General features: G+C 37.1%; 1 protein-coding gene across 2 annotated transcripts in view; it reads right to left on the bottom strand.

Annotated features, from left to right (window-relative positions):
• NKAIN2 (sodium/potassium transporting ATPase interacting 2) overlaps positions 1-17,634 on the bottom strand; it is a gene marked incomplete at both ends in the record, with an annotated part of 967,614 nt that overhangs the window by 39,987 nt on the left and 909,993 nt on the right. The window lies entirely within an intron of this gene.

Genomic DNA, 17,634 nt, shown 5'->3' on the forward strand with positions numbered 1-17,634 from the left:
CACCTTTTGCAAATCTTCACTTAATCCTTCTATAAACAATTTCGAACTGTATTTTATTTAATTAATTAATTTATTTTTGGTGTGCAATATCATATGTTACTGGTGTGCAATATAATGATGCACAATTTTTAAAGGTTATGCTCCATTTATAGTTCTTATAAAATATAGCCTATATTCCCTGTGTTGTGCAACATATCCTTGTAGCTTATTTTATTTTTTAAATCTTTTTTTTAATTTTTAAATTTTGTTTTATTTATGTTTTTATACAGCAGGTTCTTATTAGTCATCCATTTTATACACATCAGTGTATACGTGTCAATCCCAATCACCCAATTCATCACACACACACACACACCCGCCACTTTCCCCCCTTCGTGTCCATATGTTTGTTCTCTACACCTGTGTCTCAGTTTCTGCCCTGGAAACCGGTTCATCGGTACCATTTTTCTAGGTTCCACATATATGCATTAATATATGATATTTGTTTTTCTGACTTACTTCACTCTGTATGACAGTCTCTAGATCCATCCATGTCTCAACAAATGACCCAATGTCGTTCCTTTTTATGGCTGAGTAATATTCCATTGTATATATGTAGCACAACTTCTTTATCCATTTGTCTGTCAATGGGCATTTAGGTTGCTTCCATGACCTGATTGTTGTAAATAGTGCTGCAATGAACATTGGGATGCATGTGTCTTTTTGAATGACGGTTTTCTCTGGGAATATGCCCAGTAGTGGGATTGCTGGACTACATGGTAATTTTATTTTTAGTTTTTTAAGGAACCTCCATACTGTTCTCCATAGTGGCTGTATCAAGTTACATTCCCACCAACAGTGCAAGAGGGTTCCCTTTTCTCCACCCCCTCTCCAGCGTTTGTTGTTTGTAGATTTTCTGATGACTCCCATTCTAACTGATGTGAGGTGATACCTCATTGTAGTTTTGAGTTGCATTTCTCTAATAGTGAGGTTGAGTAGCTTTTCATGTGCTTCTTGGCCATCTGTATGTCTTCTTTGGAGAAATGTCTATTTAGGTCTTCTGCCCATTTTTGGATTGGGCTGTTTGTTTTTTTAATATTGAGCTGCATGAGCTGTTTATATATTTTGGAGATTAATTCTTTGTCCATTGATTCATTTGCAAATATTTTCTTCCATTTGTTTATCTATTTATTTAGTTTGTTTTTTGCAGTATATGGGCCTCTCACTGTTGTGGCCTCTCCCGTTGTGGAGCATAGGCTCTGGACACGCAGGCTCAGCAGCCATGGCTCACGGGCCCAGCTGCTCCGTGGCATGTGGGATCTTTCCGGACCGGGACATGAACCCATGTCCCCTGCATCGGCAGGTGGACTCTCAACTACTACACCACCAGGGAAGCCTTATTTTTGTTTTTATTTCCATTACTCTAGGAGGTGGATCAAAAAAGATCTTGCTGTGATTTATGTCAAAGAGTGTTCTTCCTATGTTTTCCTCTAAGAGTTTTATAGTGTCCAGTCTCATATTTAGGTCTTGAATCCATTTTGAGTTTATTTTTGTGTATGGTGTTAGGGAGTGTTCTAATTTCATTCTTTTACATGTAGCTGTCCAGTTGTCCCAGCACCACTTATTGAAGGGACTGTCTTTTCTCCATTGTATATCCTTGCCTCCTTTGTCATAGATTAGTTGACCATAGGTGTGTGGGTTTATCTCTGGGCTTTCTATCTTGTTCCATGTTTCTGTTTCTGTGCCAGTACCATACTGTCTTGATTACTGTAGCTTTGTAGTATAGTCTGAAGTCAGGGAGTCTGATTTCTCCAGCTCCGTTTTTTTCCCTCAAGACTGCTTTGGCTATTTGGGGTCTTTTGTGTCTCCATACAAATTTTAAGACTTTTTGTTCTAGTTCTATAAAAAATGCCATTGGTAATTTGATAGGGATTGCATTGAATCTGTAGATTGCTTTGGGTAGTGTAGTTATTTTCACAATATTGATTCTTCCAATCCAAGAACATGGTATATCTCCATCTGTTGGTATCATCTTTAATTTCTTTCATCAGTGTCTTATAGTTTTCTGCATACAGGTCTTTTGTCTCCCTAGGTAGGTTTATTCCTAGGTATTTTATTCTTTTTGTTGCAGTGGTAAATGGGAGTGTTTCCTTAATTTCTCTTTCAGATTTTTCATCATTAGTGTATAGGAATGCAAGAGATTTCTGTGCATTAATTGTGTTTCCTGAAACTTTACCAAATTCATTGATTAGCTCTAGTAGTTTTCTGGTGGCATCTTTAGGATTCTGTATTTATAGTATCATGTCATCTGCAAACAGTGACAGTTTTACTTCTTCTTTTCCAATTTGTATTCCTTTTATTTTTTCTTCTCTGATTGCTGAGGCTAGGGCTTCCAAAACTATGTTGAATGATAGTGATGAGAGTGGACATCCTTGTCTTGTTCCTGATATTAGAGGAAATGCTTTCAGTTTCTCGCCATTGAGAATGATGTTTGCTGTGGGTTTGTTGTATATGGCCTTTATTATGTTGACGTAGGTTCCCTCTTTGCCCACTTTCTGGAGAGTTTTTATCATATATGGGTGTTGAATTTTGTCAAAAGCTTTTTCTGCATCTATTGAGATGATCATATGGTTTTTCTCCTTCAATTTGTTAATACGGTGTATCACATTGATTGATTTGCATATATTGAAGAATCCTTGCATCCCTGGGAGAAATCCCACTTGATCATGGTTTATGATCCTTTTAATGTGTTGTTGGATTCTGTTTGCTAGTATTTTGTTGAGGATTTTTGAATCTATATTCATCAGTGATATTGGTCTTTAATTTTCTTTTTTTGTAGTATATTTGTCTGGTTTTGGTATCAGGGTGATGGTGGCCTCATAGAATGAGTTTGGGACTGTTCATTCCTCTGCAATTTTTTGGAAGAGTTTGAGAAGGATGGGTGTTAGCTCTTCTCTAAATGTTTGATAGAATTCACCTGTGGAGCCATGTGGTCCTGGACTTTTGTCTGAAGATTTTTAATCACAGTTTCAATTTCATTACTTGTGATTGGTCTGTTCATATTTTCTGTTTCTTCCTGGTTCAGTCTTGGAAGGTTATACCTTTGTAAGAATTTGTCCATTTCTTCCAGGTTGTCCATTTTATTGGCATAGAGTTGCTTGTAGTAGTCTCTTAGGATGCCTTGTATTTCTGCGGTGTCTGTTGTAACTTCTCCTTTTTCATTTCTCATTTTATTGATTTGAGTCCTCTCCCTCTTTTTCTTGATGAATCTGGCTAATGGTTTATCAGTTTTGTTTATCTTCTCAAAGAACCAGCTTTTAGTTTTATTGATCTTTGCTATTGTTTTCTTTGTTTCTATTTCATTTATTCCTGCTCTGATCTTTATGATTTCTTTCCTTCTGCTAACTTTGGGTTTTGTTTCTTCTTTCTCTAGTTCCTTCAGGTGTAAAGCTAGATTGTTTATTTGAGGTTTTTCTTGTTTCTTGAGGTAGGCCTGTATAGCTATAAACTTCCCTCTTAGAACCGCTTTTGCTGCCTCTGATAGGTGTTTGATCGTCATGTTGTCTCTAGGTATTTTTTGATTTCCTCTTTGATTTCTTCAGTGATCTCTTGGTTACTTAGTAATGTATTGTTTAGCCTCAACGTGTTTGTGTTGTTTTACTTTTTTTTCCCTGTAATTCATTTCTAACCTCATAGCGTTGTGGTCAGAAAAGATGCTTCATATGATTTCAATTTTCTTAAATTTACTGAGGCTTGATTTGTGACACAAGATGTGATCTATCCTGGAGAATGTTCCATGTGCACTTGAGAAGAAAGTGTAATCTGCTGTGTTTGGATGGAATGTCCTATAACTATCAATTAAATCTATCTGGTCTATTGTGTCATTTAAAGCTTCCGTTTCTTTATTTATTTTCATTTTGGGTGATCTGTCCATTGGTGTAAGTGAGGTGTTAAAGTCCCCCAGTATTATTGTGTTGCTGTCAATTTCCTCTTTTATAGCTGTTAGCAGTTGCCTTATGTATTGAGGTGCTCCTGTGTTGGGTGCATATATATTTGTAATTGTTATATCTTCTTCTTGGATTGATCCCTTGATCATTACTTAGTGTCCTTCCTTTTCTCTTGTAACATTATTTATTTTAAAGTCTATTTTATCTGATATGAGTATTGCTACTCCAACTTCCTTTTGATTTCCATTTGCATGGAATATGTTTTTCCATCCCTTCACTTTCAGTCTGTATGTGTCCCTAGGTCTGAAGTGGGTCTCTTGTAGACAGCATATAGATGGGTCTTGTTTTTGTATCCATTCAGCAAGCCTGTGTCTTTTGGTTGGAGCATTTAATCCATTCATGTTTAAGGTAATTATTGATATGTATGTTACTATGACCATTTTCTTAATTGTTTTGGGTTTGTTTTTGTAGGTCCTTTTCTTCTCTTGTGTTTCCCACTTAGAGAAGTTCCTTTAGCATTTGTTGTAGAGCTGGTTTGGTGGTGCTGAATTCTTTTAGCTTTTGCTTGTCTGTAAAGCTTTTGATTTCTCCATCAAATCTGAATGAGATCCTTGCCGGGTAGAGTAATCTTGGTTGTAGGTTCTTCCCTTCCAGTCACTTTAAGTATATCATGCCACTCCCTTCTGGCTTGTAGAGTTTCTGCTGAAAAATCAGCTGTTAACCTTATGGTAGTTTCCTTGTATGTTATTTGTCATTTTTCCCTTGCTGCTTTCAATAATTTTTCTTTGTCTTTAATTTTTGCCAATTTGCAGCCTGGCGTGTTTCTCCTTGGGTTTATCCTGTATGGGACTCTCTGTGCTTCCTGGACTTGGGTGGCTATTTCCTTTCCCATGTTAAGGAAGTTTTCGACTATAATCTCTTCAAATATTTTCCCAGGTTCTTTCTCTCTCTCTTCTCCGTCTGGGACCCCTGTAATGTGAATGTTGTTGCGTTTAATGTTGTCCCAGACGTCTCTTAGGCTGTCTTCATTTCTTTTCATTCTTTTTTCTTTATTCTGTTCCTCAGCAGTGAAGTCCACCATTCTGTCTTCCAGGTCACTTATCCGTTCTGCCTCAGTTATTCTGCTATTGAATCCTTCTAGTGTTGTTTTCATTTCAGTTATTGTTTGTTTGGTCTTTAATTCTTCTAGATCTTTGTTAAACATTTCTTGCATTTTCTCGATCTTTGCCTCCATTCTTTTTCCGAGGTCCTGGATCATCTTCACTATCATTATTCTGAATTCTTTTTCTGGAAGGTTGCCTATCTCCACTTCATTTAGTTGTTTTTCCTGGGTTTTATCTTGTTCCTTCATCTGGTACATAGCCCTCTGCCTTTTCATCTTGTCTTTCTTTCTGTGAATGTGGTTTTTGTTCCACAGGCTGCAGGATTGTAGTTCTTCTTGCTTCTGCTTTCTGCCCTCTGGTGGATTGGGCTATCTAGGAGGCTTGTGCAAGTTTCCTGATGTGAGGGACTGGTGGTAGGTAGAGCTGACTGTTGCTCTGGTTGGCGAGCTCAGTAAAAGTTTAATCTGCTTGACTGCTGATGGGTGGGACTGGGTTCCCTCCCTGTTGGTTGTTTGGCCTGAGGCAACCCAACACTGGAGCCTACCCGGGCTCTTTGGTGGGGCTAATGGTGGACTCTGGGAGGGCTCACGCCAAGGAGTACTTCCCAGAACTTCTGCTGCCACTTTCCTTGTCCCTACAGTGAGCCACAGCCACTGCGTGCCTCTGCAGGGGACCCTCCAACACTAGCAGGTAGGTCTGGTTCAGTCTCCCCTGGGGTCACTGCTCTTTCCCCTGGGACCCAATGCACACACTACTTTGTGTGTGCCCTCCAAGAGTGGAGTCTCTGTTTCCCCCAGTCCTGTTGAAGTCCTGCAATCAAATCCCACTAGTCATCAAAGTCTGATTCTCTATGAATTCCTCCTCCAGTTGCTGGACCCCCAGGTTGGGAAGCCTGACGTGGGGCTCAGAACCTTCACTCCAGTGGGTGGACTTCTGTGGTATAAGTGTTCTCCAGTCTGTGAGTCACCCACCCAGCAGTTATGGGATTTGATTTTACTGTGATTGTGCCCCTCCTACCGTCTCATTGTGGCTTCTCCTTTGTCTTTGGATGTGGGGTATCTTTTTTGGTGAGTTCCAGTGTCTTCCTGTCGGTGATTGTCCAGCAGCTAGTTGTGATTCTGGTGTTCTTGCAAGAGGGAGTGAGAGCACGTCCTTCTACTCCGCCATCTTGGTTCAGAGCCCCTTGTAGCTTCGAATTGTATTTTAAACATAGCCTAAACTAGATAAAGCATACCACTTTTTGAGCTACTTTAAAGGTACAGGTTCTTTAAAATGCCTTATAGTGAGGAAGCTGCCTTGCACAACGCTATTTTTCTGTTATTTCGGGATGAAATTAGAAGCGAGTGCTGTTGGACATGCTCATGGAGCCAGGATCTTCAGGGAAGCCATGGACGGTTTCCAAAAAGTTATAAAACCTGAAACATGGAATAACCAGCAGCTGCTAACTAACTCATGATGAGGAGAGCGATTCCTAGATTTCCTTTTGTTCTGTTTTCTTCAAAACTTAGTGATTCTCCTGATGTGGCAAAAGGAAGGAGAACTGTGGATAATTTTTTTTTTTTGCATTATTTTAGTCATAAGGATGACACAGTGTATGAGTGGTGGAAAGAAAGCCCCACTGAGGGCATCAGATAGAAAACAAGTGAGAATCGTTGGGCTAATGAGAGAGTACCAATCAGTATCAGTCCTCTGGAGGTTTAATAGTCTTTTAAGTAGCCTCTGGTGGATTTAAAACAGTCAGGTTGAGGCAGGAGATAGATGGGCCTCCAGGGCAAACAGAGTTTTTCCCTGTGGACTGATACTCCAAGACGGGAATAACAGGACTATTGAGAGAGGAGGCCGGGCCCTGCCCATATAGAAGATAAGAGACCACATGTTTCTCATTCTTGAAGTCAGGAGACCTCCCCGACTACACATGCAAAGAAAGGCTCCTTGGAGGTCAAAAGGGGAGTGATGCTAACCGGTGCCAACTGATGCTCACTACCCACAGGCCTCTTCAGTAGAATCCATCTTGGCTAAGAGATGTGCACACACATGGGAAATCCTGAGATACACAAAATACGGACTTTGAACCAGGCAAACCAAAATGACTGGCCAAAGGAAACCCGGAAGAAATGCCCCGTATAAGTTGATTCAAACTGCCACGAGGGTGTGACTCTCTCTCTCAGCCTGCCCATGTGTCTATCCACATGTACTGTATTCTTTTCTCCTAATAAATACTTTACTTGTTTCACTACTTTCCGTCTTTGTGGGAATTCTTTTTCTGCAAAGCCATAGGGCCAGGGCCTTGTCACTGACCCCTGGTCTAGTGGCTAGGATTTGGTGCTCTCACCGCCGCGACCCGACCTCAATCACTGGCCTTGAACGGAAACCCTGCTTCAAGCCGCTGCAGGGTGAGGCCACCGGAGATCAAGGTGAGAAGAGATGAAATAATGAATCAGAGAGCGGTTAACAAGTGAAGGCAGATTTTAGGCAGTAAAAAGAAAAGGGGAAATAAAAGGAAGAGAAGAAAGGAAATTAAAATGTGTAAATTACACAGTGAAATCTTGAAATGGATGACATGCAGAGGCAGTTAAAATAAAAGATATTGTCATCTTGAAAAATGGAAGCCAACCCCCTAATACCTCATTCCAGGAGGTCCAATTCTGTAGGGAAATGGGATGGGATTTTAAGGTGTTTATCAGCACACGGTTCATAGATATACAGCTAGAATTTTGCTAAGAGATTAGTGAAGTTTTATCACCTCTTTTCTCAGAAAGACTAAAATGAGTTTGAGAGTGTGAATGGAGACCAACAAGCAGGAAGCAGGAAATTCCCTGGGGGAAGAATGTCTGGCAGGAGAGAAGCTGAGAGAGCCCAGGGGGAGGAGGGCTGAGGTTGCCCTAGGCACAGGCAATACCAACATCATATTGCAGGATGGAGGTAGGCATTTTAGACTTTAAAACTTGGTGCTTTCATATGTTTAAAGGAGTATGTTTAGTTTGTTAATGTATTCCTCTTCTCCTGTTAAAGCAAATGTGTACTTTGTTTTCTCTAACCTCTATTGAATGTGACTGCTCTCATTTGAGAGAGCTATTGAAGTGCTGACAGAATCCACCTCTAGAGAGGACTGCAACCTGCCTTCAACCAGGTTGAAGATAATAAAGGAAAGGAGTTAACTCCTGAATTTCCAGAAGAAGGTGCATATATACACCATTCCTCCCTCTTCCCCACTCCTCAATGTAAAACATGAGTGTCATTTATAGTGTGCTCCAGGGACCTAAAATGGTTTGCCCAAGTAATGAATCTTCATGTTAGGTTTAGGATTAAGGGTTTGCTTTTTAAATAAGCAAATGGGTGCTGAAGTTGCCAGGTAAGCCCATCAATCACTTGTAATTAATCTAGCAATCTCAACAGTCTTGAATATAATTTCAGTTCCTTTCCTATTTAATGTACCTGAATTAGAAAAATAAATAAGAAGAATCAATAAAATGAATGAGTGTGTCTTTTAGGCATGTGGCTTGAAAGAGGGAAAACAATCTTCCTCATGGGGAGACGTGGAAAATTCTAAGCCCTTTTGTAATATTTCAAAGTTAATCTAGTTGATATTTCTACAGAACAGATGAAGAAAAGAATTCCCAGGAAACAGACGTTTAAAAAATATTCATCCCTCCCTTTCTGAATTCTTTATTAATGTAATAGGAACTGTAGAGGCAGAGGGTGACGGTTGGAGGGGCAGAAACATGTACAGCATGTGTGAGTTCTGTTCTGCAGAGTTTTTTTAGCACTAAGCATTCTAAAGATTTCTTTTTCTTTCTTTTTCTTTTTTTTTTTTTTTGCTTTGTCTTTGGGGGATGCTACAGAATGGTTTAATCATCTGGCTTTCGTATCTGACTGCCTAGGGTAGCTGTAGCCTTTCTTATCATTATGTTTCACCATGTGTCACCTTTCCCAGACAGCCATAGGATCAGGATAAGAAAAATTGTTTCTTTATGCTGTAGATCTAACAAAACCACAGGCTGCTCACAGCCCACCAAATGAATGCCTAGCATTTAAAATCGACCTGAATTAAATGAAGCAGTTGATTATAAATGCTACACACTCAATTTAGAAACTGTGGCTTAAAGAAACAACATACGACTATGGATTGTTTGTTTTGCATGAGAAGAAAAATGTGATGATATGAGCAGAATGAAATATTTCCTGAGGGGTGAGTGAATTCCAATGATTTTGGTGACCCAAAACATCTTTGTAAATGCGACACTATAAAATGGGTATTTAAATGGCATTTGCATCAATATTTCTATCTCCGAAAGAAGCACAAACCAGTAAAGGACAAGGTATACACTTGTAATTCATATACCATGCCAATTATTAAAATACTGCAAATAAGGCAGAGAAACTCAAACAGGTTTTTTTAACCCTAGGTAGGAAAAATTTGAAGTGTGAGTAATTAGACAATTCCTAGATCTGGGAGAGGACTGAGAAGATGCATGTGATTGAAATCTGTTTGTAGTTACCTCAAAACTGTTGTATATGAAGGTTTTGATATTGCTTTTTTAACTTAAGAAGCCCTGTATGATCAGGATAGGCTGATTTGTTATTTTTCTGATAGTGAAGGTTAGGAGTCTGGGCTCCCAAATGGCTAAGATGGAAGGATGTTTCACAGAATGGCCAGTGAGTGCTGCTAAGATGACAGGTTAGATTGATGTCTTGATGGAGAGGAAAGAACTTAGCTGAGATGGCTGTTCAGCGTTCTCGGAGGGAAATTTTATTATTTCTCCACCCTGACAAAAATGTAGAGTTTGTACATGCTTTCCTTTGCAATAAGATTGGATACAGAACCTTAATAAAGAGTTAATTAATTCTGTCCTGGTCTCTTATATTCAATACTTTCACACATTATAGTGATACACCAGCTAAAAATAATATAAATTTACATACTTAGTTTTTTAGGGCATCCTCTTGAACCTAAATGATTAGCATTTTATTTTAAATGTTTTGGACTTTTTGTTATCTGTGGAATGGGGACACAAGCGTCCTGTTTTTTTAGTTTTAATGGTATTGCAAAGATTAATGCGCTTATGATTTTAACTAATATAAAGCCTTTGTCATATGGTATAATGTAACATATTAATAGTTAGGTAATTATTTCTTGACATCTACTAGGTGCTATGAATAGCATCATGTGCTGAAATACAATGGTGCCGGATAGGGAATATGTTCTTCCAGAGATCAGACTTTAGTGGGAGAAGCTGGACAAAAATACAAGTAAAATATAAATGGTCCCATAAGTTTATGGGGAAGAACGATGTGGATCAGCTAAAACTGAAGCAGAAAACCACAGCCTTATTTGCCTCAGGGATCAGAAGATGGGTTCAGGATCTCCAGAGTGTTGGAAAGGAGAGAACAACAGTGAAAGATGTGGAAATCTACCTGTAAAATTCTTTCAAATCCATGACTCACCCTTTTTCTTCATATGTGCTGCATATGATGTTCCAAGCTGCCCAGGGAGAAAACTATAGTTGGAAGGCTAAATGAACTGAGATGAAATTTCAAATGCAAAAGTAAGAAAATTTGGAGTTCAAGTCCAGCCAAGCTAAAAGAGCTCGGTAAATACTTTCCACATAAAGTAAAGATTATAAAATAAAGATCATGCCTAGGACTAAGTGATTTCCTTGGATTAAGAGACAAATCAACAAAGTCCCACTCATAAAATCAAACCTCTACAAATTTAAAATAATCTGCCAGTCATTTAACTCTCTGGTAGAAAAGAACTCAACAGTCTTCAGGGGAAATTAACAAAATCCTAAGAATCTACACCATATTATTTACAACGTCTAGCATATATCAGGAATTATTAGGCACGTGAAGAAACAAGAAAATGTGAGAAAGAAGAAAATAGAAGCAGAATAGCATATGACCCAGATTTTGGAATACAAATGAAAAAATAAAACTATTAGTAAAAAAAATTAAAAAACTTAAAACTATTAGTAATATGTTAAAGATCTATAGAGAAACACTATTATAATAGATGAAGAGATGGGAGAACTTCAGGAGAAATTTCTAAAAAGGACCAAATAGAAACCTTAGAACCACAAAATACAGTATATGAAATCAAATATTTATTGGATGGGATCAAACACACTCTGTATAACAACAGAAGAAAGGATCATTAAACTTGTAATAGATAGTACATTATATATGCCATCCAAGTTGAAGCCCAGAGAGAATAAAATGGAAAACAAAGAGAGATTCAACAATGCCTTGGGAGAGTATAAAGCTATCATTATTGGATATTATTGGAGTCTGAGAAAGAGAAGATGTGAGGAATGAAACAGAAAATTTAAAGAAACATTGACTAAAGTATTTATAAATTTGATTTTTAAAAATTGCACAACTCAAATAATTTCAATGAATATCAAATACTAAAAATGCAATGAAAATGAAATCTAGACACATCATAGTCAAACTGCTGAAAACTAAAGATAAAGAGGAAATCTTAAAAGCAGTCAGGCGGAAAATGATAAGAAAAATTCATGGCTTTTCATCAGAAACAATGGAGGCTAGAAGACAATAGAATGTCATTTTTAAAGTACTGAAAGAATAAAAAAAGAAAACCCACAATTTCTCAACCAAGAATTCTATATCCAGGGAAAAAATTTTTTTCCAATAAAGAAGGCAATAAATTCTGAGTAAAATTGTTGCAACGGACCTTCACTATTAAAAATATTAATGGGAGTTCTTCTAGTTGAAGATAAATTATAGTAAGATATATACACGTTAAAGAAAGAGCACTGGAAATGTTAAAAATGTAGATAAATATAAAATGTTATTTTTCTTTTTTCTTTCATTCTTTAAAAGACAATTAATTGACACATTCAGAGCAATTAAATTGAACACCTATCTTACACCACCCACAAAAATTAACTAGAAATGGATCAAAGACTTAAAACATAAGATCTGATACTATAAAACTCCTAGAAAAAAAGTGTAGGGAGGAAGCTCCTTGACATTGGTTTTGGCAGTAATTTTTGGATATGACACCAAAAGCACAAACAACAAAAGTAAAAATTAAGAAATGGGACTATAGCAAACTTAAAAGACTTTTGCACAGCAACAGAAACAACTAAAAAAAAATGAAAAGGCAACCTACATAATGGGAAAATATTTGCAAAGCATATATAATATAAGGGGTTAATATCCAAAATATATAAAGAACTCATACAAGTCAATAATAAAAAGCAAACAATCCAATTTAAAAATGGGCAGGAAAACTAAATGGACATTTTCTCTAAGACATCCAAATGGCCAACAGGTACAAGAAAAGATGCTGAACATCACAATCATTAGGAAAATGCAAATTAAAACTACAAAGAGATATCACCTCAAACCTGTTAGAATGGCTAGTGTCAAGAAGACAAGAGTTAACAAGTGCTGGTGAAGATGTAGAGAAAAGGGAACCCTTGTACACTGGTTGGTGGGAATATAAATCAGTACAGCCACTGTGGAAAACAGCATGGAGGTTCCTCAAAATATTAAAAATAAAGCTACCATAAGATCCAGCAATTCCACTGATGGGTATTTATCCAAAGAAAATGAAAACACTAACTTGAAAAGATATATGAAACCCCATGTTCATTACAGCATTATTTACAATAGCCAACATATGAAAACAACATGTGTCCATCTGTAAATGAATGGATAAAGACAATGTGGTACATATATACAATGAAATGTTATTCAGTCACGAGAAAGGAGGACATCCTGCCATTTGTGACAACATGTATAGACTTTGAGCACACTATACTAAGTGAGATAAATCTAACAGAGAAAGACAAACACTGTATGATATCACTTACATGTGGAATTTATAAAAGCCAAACTTGTAAAAACAAAGAATAAAATGGTGGTTACCAGGGGATGGGGGTTGAGGAGACAGGACAGATGTTGTGTTAGGGTATAAACTTAGTAGTAGTAAGTAAACCCTAGAGATATAATGGACAGTACAGTGAATATAGACAACACTATTGTATTATAATCATCAAACCTGCTTAGAAACCAGAACTTAATTATTCCAACTACTGGAAAGAAAAGATAATTATGTAACGTGATAGAGGTGCTAATTATCCCTACAATGGCAGTCATATTACAAAATATAAATGTATCAAATTAACATGTTGTATACCTTAAATGTACACAATGTTATCTGAATATATTTCAATAAAAAGATGATTGTCAAATTCACTATATAATAAAATATATTGTGGAATTAATAACATGTTGAAGATTAGTATATGTCAACAACATATAAAGAATGGGATGATTTAAATGAGATTATAGATTTTTATATGTGAAATTATATGTGAAATGTTATGATATTAATTCATGTTAGAATGTGGTAAGTTAAAAATACATATTGTAATCTTTACGGTAATCTTTGAATAATACAAAATGGTATAGCTAAAAAGATAATATAAGATACAGAATGGAAAACGATATAAAAGTGTCAAATTCTCAAGAATTGAAATCATCTGGAGTATATTCTCTGCCCACAATATAATTAAATTATGGATTCAAAATAAGATATCCAGAGAATTAATAAATCTTTATAAATTAAGCACCACACTTCCAAATAGCCCATAAGTCAGAGAAGAAATCACAAGGTAAACTAGAAAATATTTTAAACTTAATGTTGATGAAATCACAGAATGCTTAAATTTATGAGATGCAGCTGAAGCTATAATTAAAGGAAATTTTATAGCTTTCAAAGGAGAGGCTTACAATCAATAGATTAGGTTTTCACTACAATTTTTTCTTCAAAAAGAACAATAAGCCCAAAGAAAACAGAAGAAAGGAAATAATATAGATAAGAATGATAATCAATGAAATAGAAAACATCAAAAAATAGAGAAAATCAAAGTCAAATATTGGCTGGAAAGGTTAATAAAATTATTTATGAAATAGATAAACCCCTGGAAAAATGAACCAAGAAAGGAAAATAAAAGAAAAATCTTGTCTTTATTACAAATGATAGAGGAAGCATCAGTATAGTTCCTGCATTTATTGAAAGACTAATAAAAGATTACTATGCTGATAAATTTGACAACTAAGATAAAAGGACAAAAGTCCTTGAAAAACAGTTTACCAATACTAACAGAACATTATACTAGTGAAAGAAGGCAAATATGAAAGAACACATACTCCATGATTGCATTTATATTAAGGTGGTATCATTGGCAGACTAAGGTGTACTGAAGCAGATAAGAGCAGCAGTTGCCTCTGGTGATGGGCTAACGAAACCTGACTGAAAAGAGTGCACAAAATACGTCCATTTTATTTTATATAAATTATACCTCAATTAAAAAATATAAATAGACATGATATTTCAGATAGTGATAAATATTATGAGAAAATTCAAGGGGCAGTCTGATATACGTTGACTATAAGAGTGAGAAGGTGAGGTGTTGTTAAAGACATTCCCGAGAAGGTAGCATCTAAACCGAGACCTAACTGGCAACGAGGAACCGGCCGTGTGAAAATCTGGTGACAGTGCTTTCTAGGTATAGGACTCTGCATGTGCAAAGGCCCCAAGGCAGGAAAAAGTCTGGCATCATTTATTTGGTCATCAGAGAATCAGTGGGGTTAGAACTTCTTGAGCCTGTGTGTGGTGGGAGCTGAGGTTATAGGGGAGGCAGGGACCAGTTAGGGATTTGAAACAAATAAAAACATGTAAGGGTTCTATAAAAATATGAATTTTAAATCTGTAGAATGACACCAGTACTTAGTTCTATTAGTCATTGGCAATGTATTTCTTACATATATCTGAACATAGCTAAGGTTTCACTTAATTTATTTTTACCTAGTATAACTAAAACTAGCAAATAAACTCTTGGAACTTACATAAGGAGGCGTTTTGTAAAGTTGCCTCGTTGGCTAGAATAGCAGAATATAGAGAAAAGATGGAGGAAGCAAGGAAAGGGAGCACATGGCAGAAAGACAGGACTTGAGAAGAACTGGGTGGCAAGAAAAGCATTGCAGAATCTTTTACAAGTGGTGTGTGTTGGGGGTGGGAGGGACTGGCAAAGGGAAAAGGAAGCATCTTTGAGCATTTGACATCTCATTTACCCCTTCTCCGATATTTAAAAGTAAAACAAACAAAACATTCATGTGGAATTTGAATATGACAGTGTCCTTAACAATGAAAGCAAAAGCACATCCTGTTGCCTTCTCGCCCGGAGTATCTCTTTGGTGGATATGACCTTATGGAATCGCAAAGCAAAAATCTATTTTACATTGAGAACTATTTTGGAACAGCAATGCCAAAAAACAGGAAAGTGAACAGTTTTCTCCTTTTCCTTCTCCCTCATTAACACCCAAAGTAACACAGGAAATTGGCACGAAGCACAATTTGAGACATGTGAAGCATAAAGTGTGTCCCATGTTTCAAAAAAAAAAAAAAAAGACACTTCAGAGGAAAATATTCAAAGATGAGGAAGGCTTCCCAATCATCTGTTTTTAGTTCCTTTACCTAAAAATTTAAAACTCTTTATTGTATTAAATCTGTTAAGATAATTCTTTGGTTTGAGAGCACTTAATAGAGACAATTCTGGAAAAACATATAATCTAGAGCCTGTCTTTTCCTTGTGATAATATTCTATCAATACCTTGCTAGAAACTGTGTAAGCAAACTTTTAAGCAAGGGCTTACCTATGCACTTACACTCTCTGCTGTATGGGCAGTGTGTTCTCTGCGTGTGAAGTCACCGGCAGGGGTAGGGGTAGGGAGCCCTGAGGATTCGATAGAATGTTTCAGCAGAAACGGAAAGTAACATAGACACTTCTAATAATACACGACTGTGATTTGGTTAGTAGGCAGAGGAGGGGACATTGCAGGAGGGACAAGTGCCTGAGAATGATTAGGTTTCAGAAGTTGATACGTTTGTGAGTAGAACTGAGCACCACACCCCCAGGACATCTTGTCCTTGTGTCCACTCTTACAAGGCAACCTTGGGTCCTCTTCCTCTCATTTTGAGCAACAAAAGTAAAATTCATCTTGACAACCTCCATTGTCTTGGGAGGCACTTGAAAACAAGTGTTTCAGAGAAGCCTCAGTTTCCTGCATGTCTAGAGCTTAAGGCTGCAGCTGGCTCTTTATGGAAAGCTAATACCTTGGTAATAATATGAAATCAACTAAAAGCTCAATTGTTGTACCCTCATGTTTTCTTTAAAATAAATGCCTGTTATCTTAGTTGTGTCTTATGAAACATTCTGATGGGGAAAGAAAAAGTTGAGGCAAAGGGCAGGACGCAGAACACAAAAGAGCAAATATCTGGATAGCTCACAAAAATTTAATTTTGTTTTAGATGTGTAGCAGGATACAGTTTTATAAAAACGTAAGGGACTTCGGGGACGAATAATTGATTCTGTCTTAAGAGGACCAACTTAAGAACTCCTATTCAGCTCCTATAATGCCTCATCTGTAATTTAGTTGGCACAGGGATTGTCAAATCCCACATTTACCACATGTTTTGGTAGAGCTATAATTTAATTTAATAACATTAAAGAGAACTCTTCAGTTTTTAGAGATCCAGGTGGTGGTACACAACAGGAGGAAATTCTGCAAAGAAATTCAGTTACTGACCACAGAGGCTGGGAAGACCAGGTATTAATGCTTGTGCATGCTACTTCTCTAGGAGGCCTTCCATACTATTTCAAAGAACAACTTAAGAGAAGTGTGACCTAATCTCAGCCTGAACCTCTTTGGCAGGAATAAAGGCTGGAGAAGATAATTTAATTGGTGAGACATAAGAGGATCCAGTGTGACTCTATGAAATGGTATCCAAGTCACACAGACGTCTTTCAGGACAGAAGTGCTGTGCAGCAGCTTGATAAAACCAGGCACTAAAGTGAGCCAAGAAGCAGCAAAACACACATTTCCTTCTTGATTGTTGAGGCCTCTCTGTAAATGCAGTGAAATCACTAAGGGAGGCTTTAAATGTTGTTGAACAAACTGGTCGGGCTCTCATTGGATAAAGCCATTGGGATTTCGGCAGGCTATTCACTGAGACTCTATTACTTCTCAAAGGAAGGGGAGTGGGTATTTCCACTGCAACATGCTTTGATTGCATTTTCCTATGCTCAGGTCATTTGAAAAGAATGTTAAATGTTTCAGTGAGTCCGAATATCCAAATATTTATGAAAATGATAATGATTGTAGTTTGTACTTATATAGCAGCTTCCATCTGAGGCGCTCAGACATTATTTCATTACCTTTAAAAATATTATCTGGAGGTTGGTTAAGTGGAAACTATATATTTGCATTGTATCCGTAGTGAAACTCGGTTAGAGGATGTGCCAAAAAGTTGCGAGCATTTAGGCAACTTTGTGATAAGTTTATTCAATATGCTGAATTTCATCTGAAAGTAATAAAAATCAAGAGGATAAATACAGGGTTTTTTTGCATTAACATTTAATTGACAGAATTTTCCTTAGTATGCTTTACTCCTCTCAGCCTGATTTCTTCCTGCCTGTTCTGACTCCAGGGTAAACTAAATAAAAGAATCCATTTACAGTCAGCTTTCAAGTGATAAGAAGCTGTCTAGGAAAGCTCAGAGGTATTGACTC

This window comes from Leucopleurus acutus, assembly GCF_964270905.1.
Source record: "Leucopleurus acutus genome assembly, chromosome: 15".
In the NCBI taxonomy this organism is placed as follows: domain Eukaryota; kingdom Metazoa; phylum Chordata; class Mammalia; order Artiodactyla; family Delphinidae; genus Leucopleurus; species Leucopleurus acutus.